Below are 9,623 nucleotides of genomic sequence, written 5' to 3'. Positions count from 1 at the left end.
TTTTTTACTCATAGTGGCATTAAATGTCACTGAACATATTTTTAAACTAAGAACACTTTTCTCACTGCTGTAGAATTACCGTATTTGCCGGTGTATTGGTCGACCTTTTTCGATCCAAAATCGACCGAAAGAAATCGACCTCGACTTATACACCGAGTCATAAAATTTAACTTCGTATTCATCGCTTCAAATGTGATGGTAACCAAGGCCGTTTCTCATGCATCTCATTGTGCGTTGCACTTAGAAAATTTGAACCGGGCGGCGTGCGCGAGCTCGCCGGCCGCTGGAAGTCCAATGAGGCGCCGCGATCTCCTCCGCGGAGCTTATAAACAGCCGATCCGCTCGGCGGGGGCTATTTTCGGCCACTTGGCGCGTGCGCACGGCCTCCCGGATGTGCCGGGCGGGTGCGCGAGCTCGCCGGCCGCTGGAAGTCCAATGAGGCGCCGCGATCTCCTCCGCGGTGCTTATAAACAGCCGATCCGCTCGGCGGGGGCTATTTTCGGCCACTTGGCGCGTGCGCACGGCCTCCCGGATGTGCCGGGCGGGTGCGTGAGCTCGCCGGCCGCTGGAAGTCCAATGAGGCGCCGCGATCTCCTCCGCGGTCCTTATAAAGTGCCGATCCACTCGGCTTGGAGCTATTTCCGGCCTCCCGTTGGTGCCGGGCGGCGTGCGCGAGCTCGCCGGCCGCTGGAAGTCGAATGAGGCGCCGCGATCTCCTCCGCGGTGCTTATAAAGTGCCGATCCGCTCGGCTTGGAGCTATTTCCGGCCTCCCGTTGGTGCCGGGCGGCGTGCGCGAGCTCGCCGGCCGCGATCTCCTCCGCGGTGCTTATAAACAGCCGCATGCGCACGGCCTCCCGGAATTTGAACACAGTTCGTCAATAAATTTCGCATATTGAATTTTGAAGTTTAATATAATGCACCAATTGAGCTCGACTTATACAAAGGATATATCATAAAATCGTAAATTTCCGTCGAATTTTAGGGGGTCGACTTATATACCGAGTCGACCTGTACACCGGCAAATACGGTATTCAGCAAACTGACACGAGACAAAATGACACAAGGGGGAGTGAGTTTCCAATTTATACTGATGACACTTTTTTTCCCTTCAAGCACGTTGGCTTACTTCAGATTTCTCTGAGCTTACTGGAAGTTGTTGCTAAATCATAAGCTGTTGGTTGTGTAACTGTGGAGGACAATGATGAAATTGCTGTGACGAAGAAACCCCTGCTTTTTGCGCTTTTATTATCTTGCTTGGTACTATATTACCTGCATTTTAGGATTCCTGTTGTCCGGTCCGATTACTAGGGGGGGGACTACTATTAATTCAAAGCTTTGAATGCAGATAATAATGATCATCAACAAACCCAAACACATGCACAAGGATTAAAATCCATTCAATATTGCATCAACACAACTCGAGTGGTACAAAGGACAGTACATACCCCAGACCCATCCTGCAATCTCAGTTTTGTTCCGTTCTCCAGACCATGAATTAATGACAGTTTGATGAGTAAACCAAGTAGGGTGTGGGCGCTAGGAAAGGATATCAGTTTTCTCACTGCAGCCCTGCATTTTCTGCCTGTTGATAGCATGGAAAATAATGCAGGCTCACTGCCCCCAGGACTATGAGTCTTTAAAATTAAAACCTCCATTGATTACTCATTAATTACTTGGTACAAACCAACCTTGCAATACTTTAAACTTAAATCACATCACTTAACATAAATTATTTTATTTTCATTTACTTTGGATAAGACCATAATTCACAATGCTCTAATTTTCAAGATATCGAGGGTGTGTTTTATTTCAGGTGACACTGACGTGATTTCGATTTGCTTGGGCAATGACTCGCTTTCACTGACCACAAACTAAATATGTGAGTGATAAAATTCACTTTGTGATTGTAGATAGGATGGCCTTGACTCATGATATGTAGCCTACTACTAGTTTTAAAGTATAACACTGACTAAGGGTGTATTCAGACCCGACTGTTTGGTCCACTATAAAAGGACCAGGGTTCGATTCCAATGCTGGTCCGGACCTTTTAACCAGGTGTGAATACATGAAAACGAATCCTGGTACAGATTAAACAACTGGACCGAGACCCGCTTCCAAACGGACTGTGGTGCGGTTCGCTTCAGGTGTGAATACATACAGCGGAAATACCTCATCCTGCGTCTTCTGTTTAGCCATGCTGCTGGCAACGTGTTTTGGGTCAGGGCACGCAGAGCACATCATCGTCTTTGGATTACTGCGCGCATTCGCCGACGCTGTTGCAAAATTTTAAACAGAGCGTCGTGAAACCTGCGTTGAATAGCTGCTCTTGACACTGAAAATTATTTTACAACTCTAATAACAGCACAAATATGCAGAGCAGGAATGCACCACACAGGACTCGCACTGCCTGAAAAACCGACATAAGTGTTTAAAGGATATCACCGAATTGGCTCAGGAAAACTTCAGAAAACCACTGTCAGTAAATACAGTTCGTCACTACATCAGTAAGTGCGGTTTGAAACTCTACCATTCAAAGCAAAAGCCATTTATGAACAACATCAAGAAACGCCGCCGGGTTCTCTGGGCCTGAGTTCATGTAAAATGGACTGATGCACAATGGAAAAGTGTTTTGTGGTCTGATGAGTCCACTTTTCAAATTGTTTTTGGAAACACTGGACGTCGTGTCCTCCGGACCAAAGAGGAAGCAGACCATCCGTACCATTATCAACGCAAAGTTCAAAAGCCAGCATCTGTGATGGTATGGGGGTGCATTAGTTCCCATGGCATGGGTGACTTACATTTCTGTGAAGGCAACATAAATGCTGAAAAGTACATGCAGATTTTAGAGCAACATATGCTGCCGTCCAAGCGATGTCTTTTTCATGGATGCCGCTGCTTATTTCAGCAAGATAATGCCAAGCCACATTCTGCACGTGTTACAACAGCGTGGCTTCGAAGTAAAAGAGTCCAGGTTCTCCCCTGGCCCGTTTGCAGTCCAGACCTGTCTCCCATTGAAAATGTGTGGCGCATTATTAAGTGTAAAATACGATAGGGAAGACCCCGGACTGTTGAACAACTGAAGCGGTTCATCAAGCAAGAATGGGAAAGAATTCCACATGAGAAGCTAAGAGAATGAGTCTCCTCTCTTCCAAAACGTTTATTGAGTGTTATTAAAAGGAAAGGTGATGTAACGAAGTGGTAAACATGCCCTTTCCCAACTTTTACCGCACGTGTTGCAGCCATGAAATTCTAAGTTAATTATTATTTGAAAAATAAAATAAACTTTATGAGTTTGAGCATTAAATATGTTGTCTTTGTAGTGTATTCAATTGAATATAGGTTGAAAAGGATTTTTAAATCATTGTATTTTGTTTTTATTTACATCTTACACAATTTCCCAACTTCAACCGAATCCGGTTTGTAGTAAGTGCGTAACGGCTTCCTCTCTCAGAACAAGCCGGTTTTGTCCGTGTTTTTCGACTTATTCTGGTACATAGACCACTTCATGTATGATCTCGTGGAACATCTCCTCCACATGAGCCAACAGTGTCTTTATTCGCAGCGGCAACCTCTCCATGCAGCGAAACGCTCTTCAAGCAAAGGCGTTTCCAAATTTTTTAAAACCACCTCTTGCTTGCAGTAAAACCAATTTTGGAGGTGAGAGAACCAGTTGAAGTTGATGGTCGGGCTTTCTCTCTTCTTCCAGGGCTTGGGGGGTCGTTACTTTGTTACGCCATCCGGCTGTAGAGTCCTGTCCTTTGCCCTGATCGTATTCGAGTTCAGAGCAATGTTTTTCTTTCTGCATATTGCTAATGCTGCCTCCATCTTCACAATCGATTTGTTACGCAGAGCAACAGTCCTTTTTGCAGTCTCGCTGAACATAATTGTAGCCCTGATCTTCTCAATGAAGAATCTTGAAACCGCATCAAGAAGCAATGGGTGAAAATGAAAAGGGGTACACTTTAAAGCAGATGTTCCATACAAGATGTCTTAGTTCCAGTCAGTGTGTGTGTGTGTGTGTGTGTGTGTGTGTGTGTGTGTGTGTGTGTGTGTGTGTGTGTGTGTGTGTGTGTGTGTGTGTGTGTGTGTGCGTGTGTGTGTGTGTGTGTGTGTGCAACACTGTCATCCTTTTACAGTAAAGTGGTACCTTACGAATGCCAATACTTTTCGAGATACGAACCGGTGTAAGGGATCGGACAGTACAGCCAAGTGTGTAGTGACAGACTTTATTGTGGAAGGGGATGATGGGGATAGCTGGCGCTGGAGCGGCGATCTGGCTGGGGTGGACAAGCAGTTCTGTGGATTCGAATTGTAAAGTCAGTTTCTCAGGGACAGATGAGCGAAGCATCACGGGACAGACTGACACTCGGGTCTGCGCTGGCGGTGCTGATATAGCGCTGTCCATGAACCCGTGGCAGGTGACGCTGATTCCACTGACAGGGGGGCGTGGTCCTGTCGCAGGTGGCGCCAGCACGTGACAGAACCCCCCCACAAGGGACGGCTCCCGACGTCCCCAGGAACCAAAAAAAAAAAGGAAGGTAATACCCCGGGCGACCAGGTGGGGGGGTTCAGCACACCGCCGAAACGTCCGACGCCAGACGCAGGATCGACGGACGCGGGAGCAGAAGAACCCGGTACCGGCGGACAAAACCTCCCTGGACCCTCACCCCTGGTCCCCTCGTCCCTCCTCGGGCGCCCGCGCCGAGGAGCCGGTTGGTCCGGATGACAGGGATGGAACTCCGTGATGCGCGAACGGTCGAGTATCCAGCGGCTCGGAACCCAGGAGCGGTGCGCGTCGTCATAGCCCTCCCAATCCACGAGGTATTGGAGGCCACGACCGCGCCGCCGCAGGGAGCAGGGAGCGGACAGCGCAAGCCGGACCCCCATCGACGAGCTGGGGTGGCGGCGGTGGAACGGGCGCCGGCGTCAACGCGCTCTCATGGATGGGCCGCACACGGGACACGTGGAACGTGGGGTGAACCTTCATGGAATCTGGAAAGAGAAGTCGGACTGCGGCTGGGCCAGTCACCTTCTGAATAGGGAACGGTCCAACAAAGCGAGGCGCCAGTTTGCAGGATCCTGCTCGCAGCGGCAAATCCCGCGTTGAGAGCCACACACGCTGCCCCACTCTGTACTCCGGAGCCGGCGTTCGGTGCTTGTTCGCCTGGCAGGCGTAGCCTGAAACAGAGCGGAGAAGAGTGACCCGGGCCCTCGTCCAGGCACGATGACAACGGCGGACACAAGCCTGGGCCGACGGGCACGCCGCACCACGCTCCTGGTGGGCGAACAAGGGTGGCTGGTACCCAAAGACGCAGTGGAAAGGCGAAAGTCCCGTGGCCGAGCTGGGGAGGGAATTGTCAGCAAACTCTACCAAGGGAAGCTGTTGGACCCACCCGCGCTGGTCCCCGGCGGCCATGCCTCGGAGAGACCTGCCCAGTTCCTGGTTCAGGCGCTCCGCTTGACCATTGGACTGAGGGTGAAACCCCAAGGAGAGGCTGGCCGTGGCACCGAGGAGTCGGCAGAACTCCGCCCAGAAGGTGGAAGCGAATTGTGGACCTCGGTCTGACACGAGGTCTTGTGGGAGACCGTGATGACGAAACACCTCCCGTACCATGATGGACGAAGTCTGCTTCGCAGATGGGAGCTTAGGCAGAGGAATGAAATGTGTCATCTTGCTGAAACGGTCCACCAACGTGAGGACCACAGTGTTTCCCTCTGAGGGGGGGAGGCCGGTGACAGTCGATTGACAGGTGAGACCAGAGACGCTGGGGAACCGGTAAGGGTTGAAGCAGCCCGGCCGGAGGACGAGTAGACGTCTTACAGCGGTTACAAATTGAGCAGGCTCTGACATAATCGCTGGTGTCCACTTGCCAGGTGAGCCACCAGAAACGCTGTGTCACCACGTACCTCGAGCGTGCAGCGCCTGGATGACAGGCCAGGCGTGAGTCGTGCGCCCATTGCAGGACGGACAACCGCAGGCCTTCAGGGACGAACAGGCGACCCTCCGGGCAGTTGCTGGGGCCGGGTTGATCGCGTGATGCAGATTCCACTTGGCGTTCAATCTTCCATTTAAGAGCCGCCACCCGAACCTAGTTCGGGAGGATAGTGGGAGGCGGACCCTGTGCCTCCTTCCCCCCAGGAAAAAAACGCAACAGGGCGTCCGCCTTCACGTTACGGGAACCCGGTCTGTAGGAAAGAGAGAACTCAAACCAGTCAAAGAACAGAGCCCACCGTGCTTGTCTCGCGTTCAGTCTCTTGGCCGATCTCAGATACTCCAAGTTGCGGTGGTTGATCCAGACAATGAACGGAGTGGTGGCGCCCTCCAGCCAATGCCGCCACTCCACCAAGGCCAACTTGACGGCGAGGATCTCCCGATTAACGATGTCATAGTTTCGTTCCGAGGCTGTCAAACGGCGAGAAAAGAAGGCGTACCGGTGGAGACGATCGTCTTGGCGGCTACGTTGAGACAACACCGCCCCGACACCCACGTTCGAGGCGTCCACCTCGACCGCGAACTGTCTGTCGGGATCGGGAACCCGGAGGATGGGAGCGGATGTGAACCTCCTCTTAAGCTCCTGAAATGCCTGTTCTGCCCGTTCCGTCCATTTGTACGGGGAGGCGGGGCTGGTAAGGGCGGTGAGGGGCGCGGCCACCGTGCTGTATCCACGGATAAAACGGCGATAAAAGTTCGCGAATCCTAAGAACTGTTGCAGCCGCTTGCGTGTTTCGGGAACAGGCCATGACGCGACCGCTTGTACCTTCCCAGGGTCCATTTCGATGGATCCCTCACGCACCACGTAGCCGAGGAATTTGACAGAGGAGGCGTGGAACTCGCACTTCTCTGCCTTCACGTAGAGCGAATTCTCCAGGAGGCGGCGCAGCACCGCCTGAACATGCTTCATGTGCTCAGGTAGCGAGCGGGAGAAGATGAGGATGTCGTCGAAATAAACGGACATGAATTTGTCCAGCATGTCTCGTAACACGTCCTTTATCAGGGACTGGAAAACCACTGGGGCGTTGGTGAGCCCAAACGGAACCACCAAGTACTTGTAGTGTCCGCTCGGGGTGTTGAAAGCCGTCTTCCACTCGTCTCCCTCCCGGATGCGGATCAGGTGGTAGGCGTTGCGAAGATCCAGCTTTGTGAAGATGGTGGCACCCTGAAGGCTCTCGAAGGCGGAAGACAGAAGAGGCAGAGGGTATCGGTTCTTTACAGTGATCTCGTTTATTCCCCGGTAGTCGATACACGGGCGTAGCGTGCCCTCCTTCTTCTTCACGAAGAAAAACCCCGCTCCCGCAGGTGAAGAGGACGGCCGTATGATACCGGCTGCCAGGGACTGCCGGATGTATTCCTCCATAGCCCGGTGCTCAGGAGCGGACAGGGAGTAGACGCGTCCCTTGGGAGGGAAGGTGCCGGGCAACAGATCGATGGCGCAATTGTAGGACCGGTGTGGAGGAAGAGAAGTGGCCCTGGCTTTAGTAAAAACCTCCTTGAGTTCGTGATAAAATGCTGGGACATTGGAGATGTCGGGACTGTACCTGGGCGGGGCTCTGCCAAGTGGGCTGGTGGCCGCCTTCAGGCACACCCGATGGCAGCGTTCGCTCCACTGCCGAACAACCCCCACCTCCCAGTCCAGCACCGGGTTGTGCTGCCGCAACCAAGGGTGCCCCAGTATGAGCTGCTGTCCTGGGAGGGAAAGAAGAAAAAACGGGATGGTTTCGTGGTGATTGCCGGAGAGCAGTAACTTAACTGGTTCCGTCACGAAAGCCACCTCGCCGATCAGACGGCCATCAATGGCACGTGCGGGAATGGACGGGCTCAGAGGGAGGAAGCCGACACCCCACTGGCGTGCCAGGCTAATGTCCATGATGTTCCCCTCCGCGCCGGAATCCACCAAGGCTGCCACGTTCTGGTCGCCCGCCGCAAGCTGGACACGTGCCTGTAGCGTGAGCGTGCTGGGACTGGGAGAGCCGGTGCTGGTCGAGCTCACGCGGATACCCAGACGCCGCGTGAGCTCCGGCCTTTTAACGGGCACCCCGCCACCCGATGACCCCCTCCCCACAGTAAAAACACAAGCCCAGTGAGAGGTGTCGACGGTGCTCCTCCGAGGGAACCTGAGCCCCTCCCAGATCCATGGGCTCAGCGGGTGGTGTGGTTGGCGGGTCCCCAGCAGACGGAGGAAGGTGACCACGCGGGTTCCGCGGGGGACCTCCTCTCCCGATTGCGCCGCCGCGTCCGGATCCGCCGGTCTACTCGGGCCGCTAAGTCCATCAGGGTTCGCGGGCCATCGTAAGAAACCAGTTTGTCTTTCATGTACTCAGCGAGGCCGTTGAGGAATGTGCTAACGAGCGCCGGCGTGTTCCATCCGCTGCTGCCGGCTAACGTCCGGAACTTAAGTGCGTACTCCGCGACCGATCGGCTACCTTGACGCAGCGTCGCCAGTTCCTCGGCGGCGTCTTCGGCGGCGGAGCCCAGGTCGAACAGGCAGAGCAATTCCTCTGCGAAGGCGTTGAATGAATCGCAAGCTGGGGCCATCCTCTCGTATTCGGCCAGACCCCACAGCCGCACCTCGCCCGTGAGATGGGTTAGGACGAACCCGACCTTGGCAGATTTCGACGCAAACGTGACGGGCTGGAGGCTGAACATTATACGCCAGTTAGTCACGAATGCCCTCACGTGCTTGGGATCTCTGTTAAACTTCTCGATGTTGCCAAAGCGGGGCTCTGGGACGTCCACGAGCCTCCTGGCCTTGGCAGATGGGCGGTGCGGGGGTGCCGTGACAGCCGGGGACTCAGCCACCGACAGTCTCTGGAGGGCTTGGGCCATCTCCTGCTGCTGTAGCTGTTGTTGTTGACCAACCTCGATCAGATTCCGGATGTCGGCGGCTCAATGCCGTCTCGTCGTTCGCTGGCTGCATAGCGTTGGTCAGTCTGTACTGTAAGGGATAGGACAGTACAGCCAAGTGCGTAGCGACAGACTTTATTGTTGAAGGGGATGATGGGGATAGCTGGCGCTGGAGCGGCGATCTGGCTGGGGTGGACAAGCAGTTATGTGGATTCGAATTGTAAAGTCAGTTTCTCAGGGACAGATGAGCGAAGCATCACGGGACAGACTGACACTCGGGTCTGCGCTGGCGGCGCTGATATAGCGCTGTCCATGAACCCGTGGCAGGTGACGGCGATTCCACTGACAGGGGGGCGTGGTCCTGTCGCAGGTGGCGCCAGCACGTGACAACCGGAGCCTTGACTCCTGAACCGACGGACTAGTCAACTCCCCCAGGGAGCGGTTGAAGATCGTGGTGAAGGTGGGGGCGAGCTCCTCAGCGCATGCCCTCAGCACCTTGCCGGGGACCCCATCCGGGCCTGAGGCCTTTCTGGGATTCACTGTGAGGAGCACCTTTCTGACCTTGTGCTCCTGAACAGTGAGTGGAGTGATGTCAGAGCTGGGTGGGGGAGGGGGCAGGGCAGGGACAGGGGAGTGCTGCTGGGATGTTCCAAACCGAGCAAAGAAGCTGTTTAGCTCCTCTGCCAGCTGTGCGCCTTGGTCTTCGACTTGAGCGGCACTGCCCCTGAAGTTGGTGATCTCCTGGATGCCCTGCCACACCTTGCGGCCGTTGTTGCTGGA

Source organism: Syngnathus scovelli, chromosome 7 (assembly GCF_024217435.2).
Source record: "Syngnathus scovelli strain Florida chromosome 7, RoL_Ssco_1.2, whole genome shotgun sequence".
NCBI lineage: Eukaryota > Metazoa > Chordata > Actinopteri > Syngnathiformes > Syngnathidae > Syngnathus > Syngnathus scovelli.
This window is presented reverse-complemented; position numbering follows the sequence as displayed.